The sequence below is a fragment of the Symphalangus syndactylus genome, chromosome 11 (genome assembly GCF_028878055.3).
Source record: "Symphalangus syndactylus isolate Jambi chromosome 11, NHGRI_mSymSyn1-v2.1_pri, whole genome shotgun sequence".
Classification (NCBI taxonomy): domain Eukaryota; kingdom Metazoa; phylum Chordata; class Mammalia; order Primates; family Hylobatidae; genus Symphalangus; species Symphalangus syndactylus.
In genome coordinates this window covers 93,117,819-93,139,158 of record NC_072433.2, presented here as the reverse complement: position 1 = coordinate 93,139,158, position 21,340 = coordinate 93,117,819, and positions in this window count along the sequence as shown.

Here is a 21,340-nt window from a genome sequence, read left to right as displayed (position 1 = left end):
TCTTGACCAGACACCACACACAACACACAGACACACACACACACACAAAATCAGAATTGCTAATAAACCTCAGAAATGGTGCTCAACTTCATTAGTTATTCTGGAAGTGGAAATTAGAAACACAATGCAGTACCAACTGCACACTTACCAGAACAGTTAAAATTAAAAAGGTAGAATGTCTCAAGTATTTGGTGAAGATGTTGAACCAGTTACACCATGGAAGTGTAACTTAGTAAAATAGAAAAACTTTTTGGAAGTTTTTATAAATGTAAACGTACATCTACCATATTCCACAGCAATTGAACTTCTAGGTATATTCCTAACAGAAGTGTACTCAAATATTTACCAAAAGACATTGACTAGAATCTTAATAGCTGCATTAATTACAATAGCAAGAAAATGGAAACCACCAAAATAACTAACCTAGAGTATAATAGAATAGTCTCTATAAATGAGAATAAATGATCTAAAGCAAAAAGAATATGAATGAATTTCACAAATTTAATTTTTCACAAAAAAGCCAGAAAAAAAATAAGTATTATTACGTTGCCTCAAAATACAAAACAAACACAATTAATTTATGGCATCAGAGATCAGGCTAGTGGTCATGGGGCAGAGAGGAAATCTGAGGTAGGTTTTTAATCTATGTCTGATTACAATGGTAAATTTGACTTGCAAAAAATCATCAGGATGCATAATTATGTGCACTTTATTACATATATATTTTATCTCAATAAACAAAATTTAAAAATGTATTTATATTCCCTAAGTCAATTCCTATTTCCAATAAAGTATGAAATGAAACAGTAAAAAACTCTTAAGATATAAAAGTTCTTTTTTTTTTTTTCCTTGCTTCCTCCTGTTATTTTCTCTTTAGTGTTCAGTTTGGCTCTAGTCCCATGTGTTCAAGTCTGCCAAACATCATAATGATTCAAGGCAAAATGTTCAATCCAGACATGGGATTTCAAAGCTGAAGAAAGAAAACTTCTAAACAAATGACTCTTTCCATAAGAGGCCATCCTATATTGAATTTAAGGGCTGACTTTTTCATTGTAAGTCAACAAATGGTGAGAGCCTTCTACATGTAAAGTAAATTAAAAATTACCAATTGAGAATGTCAGCCCTGAAATTACTTAAAGACATTTTCTAGATGAAATCATCAGTTTTAACATGCCTCCTGTTTTTGTGGATTTTTTCCTTGTCTTTTGTTTTATCTTTCATAATGTGGAATGTCTACTGTTGTGAAACAAATGCTGAGCTCACGAAACCCCTTCAAGAATATTGCCTAACTTCTAGCAAATGACTTTTGACACTGTTTTCTGGTCTAGTTATTCTAAGTATGCTTTCAACTGATTATTATTTAAATTTTCAGAAAAGACTGTAATTATTCAGGTAGGATACACAGAAGGTCATAAGCATCCTATTGCATCTCCATTTATAAATTGTTTTTAATGATCTACAAAGTTCTAAGTTTCTACATGAAGTAAAATTCTCACCTATAATAATGCACAAGAGAAAAATACATTAGTTACTTAAGAGGAACAATTTGCATCCCTACTTAGTAACTCCAAGTTCAGATGTTTGGCTGGCCCCTGCTCACCTTCCCAACCAGACCAAGGTGGAACTGGACCCATCCTCCCAGTTGTCCTAACTGGATTTTGGGGAATTGCTCTTTTTCTAAATATAACAGGAGCAGCTTGGCTTTGTTTTTGGACCTAAACACTCATAACGCTCTTCGGCCTTGTTTCTGATGACAACCGGATGGCCTGAGAGGTTAATGTACTTACACAAGTGCCTAAATGCCTCAGAATGTTAGAATGGCAACACGCAGAGCACTTGATTATCACTAACCCCACCCCCACCTGAGTGTTGGTCATATCCTCTGGAGATTCACTAGCTAAATAATGCAATTTGTTAAAAAAAGATTTCCTCCTAGTGAAATAAACTTTGCGTTGAAAGTATTTGGACACTGCGAACAGTTAGCTACATTTTATTATTTTAATAGTTTATAGAAGGTCATTAGAAACTGTACATCATTTTTCATCTTGTTACATTTCATTTCATTTTACTCTGCTTTAAAATTTCACTCTTTTCTGTGTCAGTGGAAAAAAGTTAACATTTACTGGCCCTTCTGTTAGATGTGTTATGTTCTCTTGCCCTGCCTCTCTAACAGCTCAGCCTGAGTACACAGTAGACTTAAAACAAGGAACACGAATTTGACTTTTGTATTAGTCCGTTTTCACATTGCTATAAAGAACTACCTGAGACTGGGTAATTTATAAAGATAAGAGCTTTAACAGACTCACAGTTTCACAGGCTGTACAGGAGGCATGGCTGGGGAGGTATCAGGAAACTTAAAGTCATGGTGAGAGGCGAAGGGGAAGCAGGCACAATCTTCACATGGCAGAGTGGGAGACAGAAAGAGCAAAGGGGGAAGTGGTATATCCACTTTCAAACAACCAGATATCATGAGAACTCACTATCATGAGAACAGCAAGAGGGGAAATCCTCCCCCATGAGCCAATCACCTCCCACCAGATCCCTCCCCCAACATTGGAGATTGCAATTCAATAGGAGATTTGGGGTGGGGGACACAGAGCCAAATCATGTCAACTTTCATTTACTCCCTCAATCTGAGACACTTCCTGCCATTCAGGCACACACAACAAATGGGATTCTGGAGGCTGGCACATTCAATCCCACAACTCAATCCATCATCACTGAGGAAAACACAATTTCCTAGTCTTTCCTAAGGGCAGCAGAAGTGGCATTTTCTAAATTTACTTGAGGATACTCAGATCTAGAAAAAAGAAATTCGTCAGTTATTTCTCTCATTCTTTCATGCATCTCTTCCCTTTGAAACATTAATCTCTTGATGTAATTTTTTTTGTTCTTCTTCACGTCTGTCTTTGCTTGTTAATACCAAATTTTTGGTCGGAAGCATTAAAACGTGCTACTTTGACACCCCTTCCCTTGAGCCTTTTAAGATCTTAAAGCACATGCAAAGACTTATGCCAGATGAATCAGATTCATCCTTTTATCTTAAGAAATAATAGTCCACATTCTAAAAGAGTCACTATTAAATCCTAATGCATAAATAGTGTTTCTTAGTTAACAGTGAACTTTTACATGTAATCTCATTTTCGTTTTTATTCTCATAGTTACTTGGGGATTTCTTTTTACAGGAAGCTGTGATTATTTATATGTTCAATAAAAGAAAATGAACATAATTTGAAGTGCTCTCTGATCTACCTTTGAATCCAATGGGTGCTATTATCTAGACCATGCTGCTCTAGAAAATTTGTATACCTAACTGCCTTATGTTGTGAGATTCTTAAGGGCATGAGCTGAGTATATCGGAAGTTAGCCTAGGATGTGGCACATAATATGGGTTTATGAATGAGTTCTAAATATAATAAACAAGTTGGTCAAAGGCATCAGATAGTAAGCGGCAGAAGTATTATTTAAATTTGGTCATTTGAGCTCGGCATTGAAATGTATTCTTGCCCAATCCTATGAATAGGCAACAAGCCACCTGGTTAAGCCCTCTGTCTTAAATTACAAATGTTTTAGACAATCTATGTAGCCAAATGACAATAGCCATGAGATTTAAAAAAAAAAAAAAAAAAAGTAGGTTCTTTGAAAAAATTACATTTTGTCTTGATTTTTCACTTCCTAATTGAGCAGGTCACCTACCCACTTCATTATTTCTCTTAGCAGAAAGCACTTACAACTCTTCTTGTTATTGCCTTTTTAAATTTAAGCTTTTAACTTAAATTTTAACTTTTCAGAAAATATGTCTAGAAAAAGTACTGTTATTATCATCACAAATGAAAGATGCATACCAGCTGACTTATAAGAATTTGGGGGTGAAATTTTGCATGAGTTGAAAGAGAAGCTCAAAGTGAATTTACAAATAAGAGCCTTAATAATGCCTATTCGTGAAGATAATTCAATGGGCAAACTAATTTTCTTTCCCAATAAAGTAAAAAAGAAAGAAAATGAGGTAAAACAATTGTTGACTAGCTTGAAAGAATAAAGTGTTGGTTGAATGAACTTTGAGATTAATGCTGAATTCGTAAGAATTACAATTTTTTCTCTATAAAAAGCAAGAATGGAATCAAAATGACATAGTTTTGCTCTGTAATTCATAAACTTTTAGAACATTGTGTTTTGAAACTGAACGTAGTTTGGAACAGTGTTATAGCATCACATATATGCATTTTATTCAGGAAATCTTTCAATAGTTGTTTGAATTAAGACACCCAGATCCTTACGGTTTAAAAAAAAAAAAGGGAACTCCACAATTTATACTGCAGATAGTGTAAATATGTGGAAACAAAGAACATTATATTTCAAACTTGAACCTAGTATGTTTCATTGGTGGTGGAAGAAGTGTCTGGTCAAGGCTAATTTATGTATATTTACAACCACAGAGCTGAGTAAACCTTGCAAAGTCATCTGGTCCAGTTTTCTGCCTTGAAGCAGAAGTACATCACTGGAGCAGGCAAAAATCGATAATGTTTATTTAGACTCCCAGAGAAGAGCAACCCAAGCCTTCTTCATAACCTTTGAATATTTTTTTTTTTCTTGTGGCCATTTAAAATGGTTGAAATCCATGTGGTTTTCTGAAGCCTTGAGGTTCCTTTAGGAGACTTGAACAAATAAGCTTCTGAAACAAGTCAGCCCCCTTTAAGGATATTTTTGATAACAGGTCTAAAGATTACTTTAAAAAATATTCAACTAAAGGAGCAGCACATAATTTTTAAAAGCCAAACAACATATCATTACCATACTTACATAAAAAGTGCTCAAATAATGTTACTACTAAAATAGTTTATTCATTCTGTAAAAGAGAACCCAATCTAATGATTGGTAGAAAAAATGTAACGGGTACAATTGTATTGGTCGTTAGGTCAGGGAGGCCATTGAAATAAAATAAGGTTACTCATCCTAAAACGGAAAAAGTTCCCTTTTGCCCCTCACAGGGCGTGTGATAGGGATGTGGCTTGCTTCTTCAGTGCTGCTCAGTCCTCTAGGGGAGCACACAGACGGGCAGGCTGTGGGGCTCCAACCCCATGTCACTGTCTAGGGGTGCATATTTACAGCTCTTGAAGCCCCGGTGGGCGTGTGTTACAGGGTGCTCTTTTAATTTGCCATCTATAGGCCCTTGTGTTAGCTCAATTAGACCCTCCACCTTGTTGCAAGGACATAGGGCTTTCTGCATCCTGGAGTTTCTTGCCTTGGTGTACCAGAAGAATCGGAACACACTCGGGCTTGGAGAATGAATGCAAGGTTTTATTGAGTGGAAGTAACTCTCCGCAAATGGGGAAGCCAGAAGAGAGATGGTTTTCCCCTGGAGTCAGGCCAGTGGGTGGCCCGGGATCTCCTCTGACAGCCCCAGCCAAATTCTGCCTCATTCTGCAGGTCAGTGGCCTGCCGGCACGCCAACGCGTTCATCTTCACGTCCAGCCGCCTGTGTGTTCTTCCTCTCCAGCCACTTCTGTCTCTGCCTTGGTAGGGTCTTGGGTTGTTATAGGCACAAGATGGGGGCATGGCAGGCCAGGGTGGTCTTGGGAAATGCAATATGTGGGCAGGAAATGCCTATCCTCAACTAGGTCCATAAGGGTGGAGCCCTTGGCAGGGACCACGCCTTTCTCTACCCAGCACTTCCCTTCCATATCATTTAAAGGGACCATGCTCTTCTTTTCTCAGCTTTTCTCTTCCCAGCACTTCCTTATCAATTCTTTACTTCAATAAAGCCTTTTCCATTTGGGATATGTCATTGGAGAAAACTGTTTACTCAACCACATAAAATGCTTTTAAAAATCACCAATAATTTATCATTGCTTTTTATAAAAGCTTATAGGTTGTGAGCATATTTAAGAAGCTCAGATTTATAAGTTTTAACAAATAATTATTCTGAGATCCTGAGCTAAGATTATCTTTATGCCCAATATATTACACATATTTCCTATCTTCAAAATGAGTGAATCATAACTTTTAATTTTGCTTTCTTTTCTAAACTGTGCCACCATTGTTCTTATCTTTATTCCACATCTTCTTCCTTCTCCCACAACACGCACAAATGTATAGACTTACTGTATTTTATGGCATATATATTTGCCAAATGAATGATGTAATAAATGGATTGTGTAATTTAAATGTGTTAAATTTTGCAGCATTTTTTTATAACAGTCTCCATGATGTTTGAAACCATCTGTGACAGGCTTACTTCACATACAGCACAACCATAGATTTAGCATGCAGGATTCTATAATGCACTCAACATTTACAAATATTTTCATTTCTCCTGGTATTTTTCATATTCATTTTCTTTAACTTATGGTAAGAATTTTGTTATAAACCTATTTCAGTTGATTTTTTTTCCTTTGCTCTTTTTGTCATGATGAAAGTTTTCAAACATATATAAAAGTAGAGAAAAGAATATCACTGTAGTCATCATTCATCATTAACCTCAATAATTACCAGCATATATTACGTTACCCTCACTTGCTCCCCCATGCAGTATAATATTAAAGCATATACAAAGTGTTATATTATTACCTCTATAATCTTTAATCAGAAATTTTTTAATGACAATTATGTTAATGCCTCATGTTTCAAAATGATATTTCTGTGAAAATTGGTAATACCCTTAATAACGCAGCTTCATCTATAATCCTAGACTTGACTATGGGTAATGAGTAAGAAATAAAAATTATCAAAATTCTTGGACATTACCTGAAAAGGATATGTGTGATGATCATGTCTTGTACAATAGGATTGCAGAAGAAATGTAGATGGAATTTGTGGACCATAGATATCTAACGAACAAGTAGGAAAATAACTCAGATTTAATTTGGGAATGTATTGTGTTCATACCACATACATTTCTTTGATATAAAAGTAGAAAGAAATTGATATTTGATAAACCCTTCGTATTCACATCCATAAATGTGAGAAAATTATCAGCAAATCATCTATAAGAAATACAGGAAGAAAATACAACTCTTATGGCATAGGGAACTTAAAGCAAAACAGCTTTCGAACACTATAACCAAAAGAACACCAAGAATGAAAAAGGTTAAAAGAGAAGTAGTTGTTCACATAATTAGAGAAAAACAATTGGTTGAATAGAAAAAAATAAACCTAGAAAATATAGCTTAAATATTACAGCAAACATCACAACTTAATAAAGTGATTTTGGAAAATCTCTAGGAAAGTATTGAAAACTAATTATTCTCAATCTTCTCTGAACATATACATAAGTGTTCATTTAGTCCTCTTGCTTTTGCTTTGACACAGCTCAGCCTGGGCAACTGTGGCATATTACATCAGAGACAGTGACACTCAGATAAGATGAGAAGGTGAAGCCCAGTAAACCCTGGCTCAGTATATTGGAATTTCCTCCAATGGCATATGAGTAGTTAGATAGTCAAACCTCAATATCACAGTAAAAAGGTGATGTTCTAATACAGACTTTGAAGAAAATAAAAGTAAGTCCTAATTAAGAGAAATATTTCAATATGTAGAGGACATAGGTAATAGCACATTTAATAATTATAGTACAATTTTATATACACATACATTACTAGATGATTAGAAATCTGGATTTTCCTTTGCAAAGAGGTGTTTCCATATGCTGCCACTGGTATCATGAACTAACACACTAGGTGTTTTTAATTTAAGAGCTTAACATATCTAAAAGATATTCTCAATAGAGAGATCCATGAATATATGCTGTTTTTTAGCAAAGTGAATCACGCTGTGACTAAACTTCCTTTCCAAAATGAATAATGGAAATTGCTCTAGAATTTTGAAACAACCAATATCCCAAAGTTCATTGATTTCTGTAAAGCTTTTAAAAGCCCATTTCCATTAAGTTTATTCAGGGAAGCTATTATCCTTTCCGCTGAAGTTGTATTTTGAGGAATGTAACAGAGATCCATGAAAGAGATTAAATGAGGATTCAATGATAAGACGGTAGCATATTTTTACCTTTCCTTTTTTATCATTTCATTTCAGACATTGTGAGTACAACTTTGTGGAAATTAAGGTGCTTCTCCTGGTTCCAATAATAAAATTCCAATGAAAAAGTGGGACCCTACCTTCATCATGTCATCTTTTGGCCCATACTGAAATTTAAGGGACTTTTCTAGACTCTATTTCTAATTAATAAAAGGTAAGGTTTTTAATGAAAATAATAACTACCTTTTATAATTTAGTGCCAGTTATAATCTATATATGTAATATATATAATATTTATACATTGTATTTACTATATGTATAATACAAACAATACAGTATTTATACACATGCACAAAATATATACAAGGCATACCCTCATGGATAGAAAAGGTTAAAATTGGCACTAAATAAATGGTACTTACGTACCCACACATTTACAATACTTCAAAGCTATTATTATCTCAATTTTCCAGATGCAAAAACTAAAGCTTAGGAAATTAACTAACTTGCTCCACACCATGTACCATTTAAGTGGTAGATGTAAATTAATAAAATCCTACTTTGTTACCTTCATAGCCCAAATTTCCCTCAGTACAATAGAAGGGATTGGGCTAACCCTTAGGACAAATAAAACTTGTTCACAGTTTTCATATATCTATCATTTTCTCATTTTTTATTTCTTGAAATGAATGAAAACAACTACAGGGCCTACAACTCGAGGAAACTTTGTCCATCATCTTGCTATAATGGATTTTTTTTTAGCAGTGTTCTATTCAAAAGACCATACTATTATGCTTGGCCATAGAACAAACAAACAAACAAACAACATAAAACAAATACATACATACAAAAAAGAAACAAACAGAAAACCTTAGGAGCTAGTAGTAGGATAAGCTGAGTCTTTTTCCTTCACTGATTGACATCAAAGGAAAAAAATTGATTTATAATGTGAGAATTTTTCACTAGATGGAAAGCAGAAATCAAGAGCTTCCCCCTCACCCAATGCTGATAATCTGTGAGTACACACTGGTACAGCCATAGAGCTAAAATGTTTAAATCCCATCATGCACGTTGTAAAATGAGCTCAGTCCTGAGCCCCCAGGCAGAATTCTGCCCCGCCAGCCCTTTTGCTAACTAGTAACTAAAGAATAAATGAACCCTGGCAGGCACAGGGTACTTGGGACCCTGTTCTAGCCTCTGGTCATGTCTACTCTGATTGATCCATGCCCAGGCATACTGGTGGTTTTGTGATTTGAAAGTCACAGCTGCTGTCAGCACAGATTGAATCACTTCAGGAGAAATAAACAGTTAAATAAATACGAAGGGAAATTTTAACTGATCATTGGATAAAACGAGGCTTAGCACAAAAGCAATGAAAGAAATTTCAAAGAGAAACATCAATAGCTTTGACAGTCTTTCAAACAAGTTTTACATACAAAACTAAATGATGCAGTGGAAAATATGTATGAAAAACAAATATAATAGAAAAAGTATGAATATATAAAATTCATATCTTAAATGTGAAAGTAATTGAACAACTTAAAAGGTAAAGGAAAACTGGAAACATATACAGTTTATTTAAAAGTACAAATAAACAAGAAATACATTTTAAGAATTACAAGTGTATGTTTTTTAACTTAAAAAATGTAGCATAATTGATCTCTTCATAGTGAAATCCTCCAATTTGAAGTGATTCAAACATTTGCTATACAAATGACAATGGGATACTAAACCCACAGATATGTAATATTTCTTGGCAGTGACATTAAAATACATTTATAGCTTTTAAAGAGGTTTTATATTTTTCTAATTGTCTAGGGGTAGTTATGCTAGTTAATGCTATAACCATATAAGTCATGATTGAAGATGTTACTGTCTATAAGATCAAACAAATTTGCAGGTGAACTCATTGAAAGACCTCTATTTCTGGATCATACATGATTCTTAATATTCTGTTCAAAATTAAGGTGCATTCTCAAGCCAAATTAGATGTTAATTACAATAATTATATTAAGTATGATTAAACTTTTTTCTTGATTCTAATTTTCTATTTAAAGTTTGCTATATCAACCTTATTATGCAGGTACTTACTGCTATCTTACATGTCCTTTGGAAAGAATAGTGATGTACATTTAGATGCATAAATTAAATTAGGATAAAGTTTGGAACATTATATTATTAATTATTTGTAGAACAACTAGGTGGTCAAAATTGTTTTAGCTTTAGGGTTATTCTCAAGTAGTTTGCAACGAAGATTTTTAACAGGATCTTGTGCCATATCTGGTGCTTCTTTCCAATGGAATATCATCATATAAATATACTGTTTTGGAATTACAATTGCATTTCTTTTATCAATACAGGTGCAAATTGTTCATATTTGAACCACAATGCACACACTTCTTAAAAGCCCATTTAAAAAATTATGCTTTTAAAAAGGTTGTTAATGGAAATATGTATCACTTTATAATTAACCAAACCTACAACAAATTAACGTGCTGATTGTGAAGGCAAAATAACACTAATCTATAATTACAATCAAGAATAGCAGAAATTGAAAACCATAGACAACTCAAGACAAAATTTTTATGAAATGCAGGATCCAGAGAGACTTTTTAGTTGAATCCAAAGTAAACCAGACAAATGTGCCCTATTATATCCTTTCTGAATTTTGGTAAGTCTTCATCATTGATTTAATAGTTTACTAGTTGTTTGTATATAAAACAAAATTATATGTGGTTTTCTGTCATGTTTTCAACAATGAATGAAAAAAGATCTTGAATGTTAAGCTTGAAAACTCCCACTGGCAGAGCAATAGTTACTCCATGCTAAGAATCGTATTATAAAAGTTACTACTAAAGGACAAAACAAACAAACAAACTGGCAAAACAAAAGAAAACAATGTACTCTAAATCCCACGATGTCAATTTATCCTGGCACTTTCATTTTCACCCCTATACATTGAGGTTATTTCATTGATCATTTATCTTCCTAGAAAGAGAAATATTATTACATAGATGCCTGTGTTTATAAGATGGCATTGACTTTTAATTTTTATTGGCAAAGTGTAGACATTAGAGAATTCTAGCTGATCATTTGCAATAAATATACATTCTGTATGTTGGAGTTAGCAAAATAGTTAAATAATCTAGATTGCTTAGGTTCAAATATCATTTCCTCAGATTATTGACTGTAACCTTATCTATACCTCAATTTCCTCATTTTCAGAGGATAATAATCGTATCTATTTCCTAAAATGACCATGAGAATTAAATGGGATAACATATTTAGTATTTTACGTGGTATATGACACATAGTAAGGATTCAAACATTTTTCTATTACTGTTGTATATGGCTCTGTAATTATTTTCTACCCCTGCATGAAAAAAAAGTCATAGAAAAACTGCATAAATGTTCCACATTAAAATATTGAATGCTTCTTCCTGCTCACTCCAAAAGCTCTTTAACATCTTGCCACATTAGAGAATCAATTGTTTTATAAATTGTTTTGACTCTGCTTTAGTTTTGAATAAGAGTTCATAAAGATGTTATCATGTTTCTTAATGTGAAAGAGATGCTAATCATTTATATAATTGTTAAATATTCTAAAAGCATTTCTAGTGGTTTTACATGAACTAAGAACAAGAGTTAGAGCACACACATGCTAGCCTGATAGAAAGTCACAATATCACTTTCTCTCATTCACTCACACATATCCTTAATATTCCATATCAAGCTCAAGAAATGAAATTTGCGTAATTCAATCCTATGATAACAATTTCTCTCAGATGAGATAATTTATCATAGAATGAATAAATCGATGTTTCTGTTGCAAATTAAATACTTAGAGTTTTGTGCTTGGAAAAGTGCCCTTTCCAGGCAATACATTTACTGGCACATAATTCCTTGTGGGCCCCTATGTAGCAACTTTTCAAATTCATTGTTAGATTCAGTTTGAGGAAAGCTTTGTATTCAGGGTGGTTCTTTTTCTAAGATGGGAATAATCTGTGACAATAAAGCCATTAGCACAATCTGTTGTATAATAGATTTTCAATAAATCAGTGAAGGACTGAATGATTTGGTTGGCTGGAAGAGAAGGTGTAAGAAAAAGAATATCCATAAGAGCAGATTACTTTTCTGTGAGAAAATACAAGCAATTTTTTTTGATACAGAGTCTATATATTATTAAAGTTTGTAATTAAGGGATATTTGTCTAAAATATTCCTCATTATTAGAGTGGAAAGTAATTTATTTAGTTGTATATTTTATTTTTATTTAACGCTTATTGGCTATTTGGTTTATTCATTACAAAAAAAAATTGGCAAGAAAATCACATAATTTTTTAAAAATAATATAGAAAATTAAAAATGCAATTTTATAATATAGGGTAGACTTTATATAATCATATAACCTCTTTCACAATCCAGGAAGTTGCATTTGCTCCCTATCTTGTGGATAAAGGAAATAACTAGTAAGTAGATATGACGTTAGTGGTCACTTATCCAGATGTTCCCAAAAGATGGTCAAAGGAACTGCTAGAAGATTGGCTGCATACGAATCAAACCTCCCTTAAAAAAATTACAGGATAAAAATATGTATATTTTGCTCCTACCAAGTCCTTCTAATAAAATGATAAGCAGTCTAACAACTTTTTTTAACAAGAAAGAAACTTGGAACCCCCAAGACATTAAGAGGTTTGTTTAAATTCACGAAATTACTTAGGAGCAGAACAACTCAAAACAGTTAATAATCTCATTCTATTGCCAAATAACAACTTTTTATCATTACATTTCTCACAAAATTAATATTTGTGTTATATTCAATGCATGCATCTTTTTAGTGTTTATAAAACAAATAATTTGCAAAGAAAAATAGAAGTTCTTTAAAGACAAGGAGTGTTTTTATTTATTTATTTATTTTTTGAGACAGAGTCTCGCTATGTCGCCCAGGCTGGAGTGCAGTGGCCAGATCTCGGCTCACTGCAAGCTCTGCCTCCTGGGTTCACACCATTTTCCTCCCTCAGCCTCCTGAGTAGCTGGGACTATAAGCGCTCGCCACCACGACCAGCTAATTTTTGTATTTTTAACAGAGACGGGGGTATCACCATGTTAGCCAGGATGGTCTCAATCTCCTGCCATCATGATCTGTTCTCATCGGCCTCCCAAAGTGCTGGGATTACAGGCGCGAGCCACCGCACCCAGCTGAGTTTTTTTTTACTCTTCTTCATACCCTTGGTTCCAAGGACAATGTTGAATTTAAAAAAAAATGAATTTTCACCTTGAATTAGATTGCTTTTTCAGAGATATTGCCCCAGAAAGAAAATGGATTCAATACTACTATACTGTTGTGTCCGGAATTGGTGGGTTCTTGGTCTCACTTACTTCAAGAATGAAGCCGCAGACCCTCTAGGTGAGTGTTACAGCTCTTAAGGTAGCACGTCTGGAGTCTGTTCCTTCTGATGTTCGGATGTATTCGGAGTTTCTTTCTTCTGGTGGGTTCGTGGTCTGGCTGGCTCAGGAGTGAAGCTGCCGACCTTCGCAGTGAGTGTTACAGCTCTTAAGGCGGCGCGTCTGGAGTTGTTCGTTCCTCCCGGTGGGTTCGTGGTCTCGCTGGCTTCAGGAGTGAAGCTGCAGACTTTCGCTGTGAGTGTGACGGCTCATAAAGGCAGTGTGGACCCAGAGTGAGCAGCAGCAGGATTTATTGCAAAGAGCAAAAGAACAAAGCTACCACAGTGTGGAAGGGGACCCGAGCGGGTTGCCACTGCTGGTTCGGGCAGCCTGCTTTTATTTTTATTTGGCCCCACTCACATCCTGCTGATTGGTAGAGCCGAGTGGTCTGTTTTGAAAGGGTGCTGATTGGTGCGTTTACAATCGCTGAGCTAGACACAAAGGTTCTCTACCTCCCCACCAGATTAGCTAGATACAGTGTGGACACAAGGGTTCTCCAAGTCCCCACCAGAGTAGCTAGATACAGTGTCCATTGGTGCCTTCAGAAACCCTGAGCTAGACACAGGGTGCCCATTGGTGCGTTTACAAACCTTAAGGTAGATAGAGTGCCGATTAGTGTATTTACAATCCCTTAGCTAGACATAAAGGTTCTCCAAGTTCCCACCAGTCAGGAGCCCAGCTAGCTTCACCCAGTGGATCCCGCACAGGGGCTGCAGGTGGAGCTGCCTGCCAGTCCCACACCGTGCGCCCGCACTCCTCAGCCCTTGGGTGGTCGATGGGACTGGGCGCCGGGGAGCAGTGGGCAGCGCTCCTCGGGGAGGCTCTGGCCACACAGGAGCCCATGGAGGAGGCTGGAGGCTCGGGCATGGCGGGCTGCAGGTCCCGAGCCCTGCCCCGCAGGGAGGCCGCTAAGGCCTGGTGATAAATTGAGCACAGCAGCTGCTGGCCCAGGTGCTAAGCTCCTCACTGCCCGGCAGGCGGGGCCGGCCTGCCGCTCCGAGTGCGGGGCCTGCCAAGGCCACGCCTACCCGGAACTCCAGCTGGCGGGCAAGCGCAGCGCCCAGCCCAAGTTCCTGCTCGCGCCTCTCCCTCCACACCTCCCTGCAAGCTGAGGGAGCGGGCTCCCGCCTTGGCCAGCCCAGAAAAGGGCTCCCACAGTGCAGCGGTGGGCTGAAGGGCTCCTCAAGTGCCACCAAAGTGGGACCCCAGGCAGAGGAGGCGCTGAGAGCGAGCAAGGGCTATGAGGACTGCCAGCATGCTGTCACCTCTCACTATAACAGGCATTTAGAATTAGAATATTAATAGTTTGGGTAAGTGATTATGGAGCATGGGGGTGAATTTAGTTGCAGCAGGTGTGTAATATTTGAAAGTCCGCAAGTAATTCTGACAAATCACCATTGAACTAAGCTTCTCTTCTCTCCTTGAAAATTATTGATTTATAAACAAATGCTTTATTTTGGAATGTCAGAAAAAGCAATAGAAATAAAATTTCCTAAATTAATTTCCCTAATTTAAACAAGACTAAAGATATATTTATTTTGCTGTTTATTTAAAAAGCTCAGAGCTCTTCCAGTTTATGGACTCCATCCCAAGACACACAAATGCATTTTTTATGAAGTGTTTAATGTGCCTTATCTGTATACTGGAAATCTTGTGTCTAGTTTTGAGTATGTTTCTTTCAAGTAGAATGTACTAATATTTTGAATGGTTTTTGTTCAACTTTTTGTCTTTTCAGACCTTTTCTCTTTTATTTGTTAGTAATCTAATTTACTCCCTTAGTTGATAACATTTATAGCTGTAACTCTAAGTCAGGTATTTCTTAAGCTGTAGACATGCATTATAAACTGAAATTTATAAAGTTCGACTTGTATATTCCAGAGATGATTCTGACTCAAACTGTCCTAAACTAAATTCAGCATTTTTCTTCTGTGAACTGTTTGCTTTTGACTTTTCTAGTCCAATCACTGGTGCTATCATCCATCTGGTGGATCAAGACAGAAATATGGATCTTTCCTAGAAATGACACATACTACTCCCAATATTTCCAGTTAATTACCCATATGTTATGTCACCCCATTCTTAAACTTCTTCTTTGGCTTAATGACAAGTCCAAACTCCAAAGCAGGGCCACTGAGAGCCGTTACGAATTTGATCCTGCCTATTTCTTCAGTCTTCTCTTCTGAAAATACAAGTTGTTTCCTGTTCTTGGGAAACTTCACCTCCCTCTATCTCCCAGACAAGTCATTTCCATTTAACATTTAGCCTTCAGATTACCTTCCATTACCTCCAGGCAGACTCCTGCAGGATCAGTGTCTATTCAGTGGATTGATAATGTTGTATTTTATTTCTCAGTTCGTTGGTCAGGATTCTCACCTCTGCTCAAATAAGCCATGTTTCATAGAACAATTTTACTGTAAGTGAAATCGAAATCCTTAGCCCCATTACTAGTTTGCAAATGGTTAATAAGATTTTAAAAAGTAAAGAAAATCAAAAGTGTTTAGCAACTGTTTTAGCAATTTGACAGAATCCTCTTATGTTCGATGGATCATATAAAGAATTGGCTATGTATGTCTATTTCAATTCTTTGGCAGTCTATTTTTATTGTGTCATACAAAAATGTCAGTCAGTAAGGGAATCACTGCCATCAAGGAAGAGCAATGTACTATTATATCACCATAACCTAACACAGGGCTTTACTTACAGTATTTATATGTATTGATTTATTACATGAATAAAAATATTAATGAAAGTTATATATATCTCAAACCTTACTTAAATTGTGTAACTAAGGCTTAGATGAAGCAGACATGTCAAATATTGAAAACCAAGAAATATGAAACACAACGCTTATGGAATTGCATCTTCTGTATTTACGAGTAGTTAGCAAGTTTTTCAGTTGCTTACATTACTTTCACAATATTCAAATTGAATAAAATCAAATTTTGAAACAATTCTTGTTCACAAAAAGTATCATTTGCAGCATTTTATATTCAAGAATATTGTATCAGAAATTATTACAAATTCTTAGGAACATTAAGCACTTTTACTGACCAAAAATACATACTCTGCCTTGAAGATGGACAAAGAAAGAGTCTACATAAAAAGTTTCATATCACTGAGTCTTTCTCCCTGCAGTGTTTGTTTCTTTGTTTGTTGCCTCTAAAGTCTTCTCTCTCCTCTAAACTCTTGCCTCTCACCGTTTTTTTTTCTGTCTTAACCAGGAAGCCAGGAAGGAATTTTTTTGAGCAATGCCTTCATGAGAAATGAGTGAGTGTTACTATGTTCATTAGCAGCTAACAAATTAACTTTTTTATTATTAATAACCATAGTGAATTACGTAGGTCTCCATTTAGACTACACCTTTAGGAACCAGACACTTGTTTTTAGGTGCTGTCGAGGTTTTTACGTATTGATATTTCACAGCTTACTTCCTCCCTAGGAATTGGCCTTTGCTGATCATGGCTGCCTCACTTGAGGTTTCATCTTATTTCTAGGGATTTTTCAAATCCAAAAATTAGTGATGAATGGGTACAAATGATCAGTTTTACTGCTTCATTTTGCAACAACGCTGCAAGTCCCTCCTAGCTCTTTTGCATATCGCGAGATGGACTGAGGTCTTTGTTGCAACTTTATTGCATTACAGCTTCTACTTCTACCCAAACCTGTTTTCTCCTTTCCATACAAGTGTGTTTCTTGAGGGCACTCCCTAATAAACCATCTAAGTATATAAATACATCTTAGAAGTTGTTTTCTTGGGGAAACTGATTTAAGAGAATGAATGAAACAATTTACATTGGAGATATATATATATATGTATATTATATATATATACAGTTTACATTGGAGATATATATATATACAGTTACATTGGGGATTTATATATATACATATATATATATATACAGTTTACTTTTGAGATATATATATATATATAAACAGGAAGCCATATATGAACATACCATGTATAGCCATATATAGAAGCCTGAAGACGCATATGTGAAGACACATAAACCAAAATAAGTTTAATAATATGGTAGATGTCACAAAGGAGAAATATATAAACTAGTAGTTCAAATCTATACCTGGGCTACTCACAAAGTATTAAAATGCAAATAGAATCTCTGTGGAGAAAAACACAATAGTGACTATTTAGTGCAGTGGTTCTGAAACTTTATTAAAACAAAATCACAATGTTGAGAACATGTAACAAATTCAGTTGCTTTGAGGCAGGGCTAAGGAATCTGTGTTTTACCAAAGAACTCAGTAAATTTTGCCTAAGAATATATAACATGCTCATGAGAGAAACTTTTCATAGCAACTGTAGGCAAAGTCTATGTATGTGTCCTTAGTGTTGAAGCAAAAAAAGGAAACAGGTTTAAAAAAGCAAGAAAGTTAAATGAGGAAAACTATTTTGTGTTTTTTTTTTCCCAAAAGAATCATGTAAAATTTTGCATAGCAAAATTTATATAGATCTCCTTTAAATGTTTTTTTCTTTAATGTTAGTTAAATGAGATTGACTTGTAAAAATTTACCTCATATTGCAAACTTTTTGAGTACATGCCCTTTGGATTATATGAAAATCACCTCTGGCATTTTGAAGTGAGCAGAATTATTGCTTATCTTTGGGAAAAGGCAGTATGTTGGTAATGTGTGGAGTTTTTACCTCAGTGCTTTTCTTAAGCTATAGCATTTGTAATATTAATCATTTTCAGGCTTGCAACTGTTACTTTGTCCTAATGGCATAACTGCTTGCTTTCATTCCAGATCTTTCCTTGGAATATCAGATATAAATGTATATTTGCCTTCTCTACTTTTCTGAGTACCCCATAGCCTTTTCAAGCTCAGCATATACAAAAGCTTCCCTTATTTTAGTCACCCAAACATGACCTTGTCATGTATTTGACTTTTCAGATAATAGTATCTTTATTTACTCAGTAGACCAAGCTCTTTATCAAAACATCTTTTCTTAATTAACTCTACATAGTTTGGTGTTAAATTGTTCCTGATGATTTTACTCATACATATCCCTTGGATATAACCCTTCCTTCTTTCCTACTGACTTGGTCTAGACCTCATTCACTTAGATTTTTGCAGTCATTTACTGGTTTCCCTATATTTGTTATCTTCCTTTTAATGTTCCACGTGGCCAAGAGGGTTACATTCCTGAAACTTCTGAATATGCCTCTACTTTGTTCAAAAAATAAAATTTCTAGTACCTTGGTAGCCTATTCATAAACCTTATCTTACTAACTCTTCAATCTACATTTTACATCAATGCATCTCCAATACTTTGGTTATATAATTCTCTCTTGCCAACTTCCACGTGTAGATATAATATTTAATTTAAATTTAAACACAGAACTTTAAAAATATTTTAATTTATTCCTTTAAGTATAACAATAAACCACTACATGCTAATATAACTGTTACATAGTTCATGAAAAGTAACTATGTTTTAAAAAATAATTTAATAATAAAGGTGGTATGGGTTTTACAAATCTCCTCTATGGCCTGGGAGAGGACAACTGCATTCTTCTATTTACTTCTATAGTCAACCTATTGAGATACTTTTCTTTGGTTAAGGTGTATGATGAAAATATGACCTCACAGAGATATGTAAGTGGAAAAAGGAAGAGTGTTTAATAGTCTTTTCAGATGATCATGGGAATTATTTTTTGATATGATATCAAAACTGTACAAGTGGTGGTTTCTTAAGGCCTAATTATATCTGAACCTATACCAATGAACTTTTCATACACTGAAAATCTATTGGCTTATCTTCCCTTTGAATGGATATTTTACCCATAATTATGCATTTTTCCTTCAGAAAATATTGGCTCATTTTGTTACACAATTTTTTTCAGATGTTGAAAAAATTCATTACAAAATGGTGGCAAATAAAAATTTTCAAAAAAACCTATTTACTTGGAGGCTCAAATTTTATCACTGGAGACAAATCAGGTCTTTTTTTTTTTTTTCCTATGACATGTCCTTCTCAATTCATTCATGTTCAAGAAATCTGCCAGTATCCAACTCTGAAAAATGCTAGTTTTTCTATTACTCCTTCTTTCAAGTAAAAACAGCATTCCATCGAAAAACGGCTGGTTGAGCCCACAACTCAAACAATCAAACGTGTGCATTTTTTTTAGAAACAACAATCATACTTTAGTATTCGTTGCTCTACGAATTCTTCCCATTTTGTCACACAACATAAAAAGCATGTATACACAAGGATCAGGTTTTAATCTGAACATAGTCTCACTATCACTCCCTCACTGCCTCACAGAAGATAGTCATTTTAAAATAAAGCCCTTTTTTTAAATGTTTTATTCTACAAGTCCTGGTGGTGAAGGATACAATGACTACTATTAGAATTTTGTGCCACTGCATCCAGTGGTTTTAATTACCAGTAACTTGACAACTTGAGAAGCCATATTGGAGCCTGGGTCAAAAGGAAAATATGTGTATGTTTTATTTATGTTTTAATGGTTCAATTTATTCCAGACTATTATTATGGTTTAAAAATATTGAAACATTAAAACATTCTTTTTTTTTTTTTTTTTTTTTTTTGATGCAGAGTCTTGCTCTGTCACCCAGGCTGGAGTGCAGTGGTGCGATCTCAGCTCACTGCAACCTCTGCCTCCCGGGTGCAAGCGATTCTCCTGCCTCAGCCTCCAGAGTAGCTGGGACTACAGGCATGTGTCACCAAGCCCAGCTAATTTTTTTCCTATTTTTAGTAGAGACTGAGTTTCACCATGTTAGCTAGGATAGTCTTGATCTCCTGACCTCATGATCTGGCTGCCTTGGCCTCCCAAAGTGCTGAGATTACAGCAGTGAGCCACCGCACTTAGCCTAAAACATTCTTTTTCTTAGACCCCAGTGTGCCTCAACATGGCACCAGTCTTTAATTAAAATTTTGTTGTTTTGTTCATCTTGTTTTTTTTAGTTAATTTTGATTTGTAAAATATTGGACTAAAATATCCATATGGTTTGGCCCTGTGGCCCCACCCAAATGTCATCTTGAATTGTAATCCCCAAATGTCAGAGGAGGGACCTGGTAGGAAGTAACTGGATCGTGGGGGTGGATTTCCACCATGCTGTTCTCACGATAGTGAGTGAGCTCTCCTGAGATTTGATGGTTTAAAATTGTGGCACGTCCCCTCTTGCTCTCTCTCCACTGCTCCTCCATGGTAAGACATGCTTGCTTCCCTTTCTCCTGCCATGATTCTACGTTTCCTGAGGGCTCCGAGCCATGTCTCCTGTTAAGCCTGCAGAACTGTGAGTCAATTAAATCTCTTTTCTTCATAAATTACCCAGTCTCAGGTAGTTCTTTATAGCGGTGTGAAAATGGACAAATACAAATAGTATTTGTCTTGATTACTGAGTTTTTCTGTGCCCCCTTTAATTATACACTCGACAAATGCCTCAATTTCCTCACCCCAAACCCCACTCTAATCCCAAAATACCTTTGCTTTTGTAGCATCATTGTAAATATCAAAACAGTAAAACAGGCAAATGTCATTTTAGAACTATCATGAATCTTGTGGACCTCGTAGACTTCCTGAAAGGATCTCAGAGACCATCTGCAGGTCATACTTTGAAACCATGCATCAGGCTAAAATAATTAAAAAGTTATTTAAAAAAACTTTATTCTCATAATTCATCCCTCCTACCACATGTCACAAAAGAAAGTAAAACACCTTGTTTTTCAAAATTGCCACTATCCCATATAAGAAAGTATATCAATTCTTCAAAAGATATACATGTTGGTTGAGCATGGTGGCTCACGCCTGTAATCCCAGCACTTTCGGAGACTGAGGAGGGTGGATCACCTGAGGTCAGTAGTTCGAAACCAGCCTGGCCAACATGGTTAAACCTCGGCTTTACTAAAAATACAAAAAATTAGTCAGGTGTAGTGGCGTGGG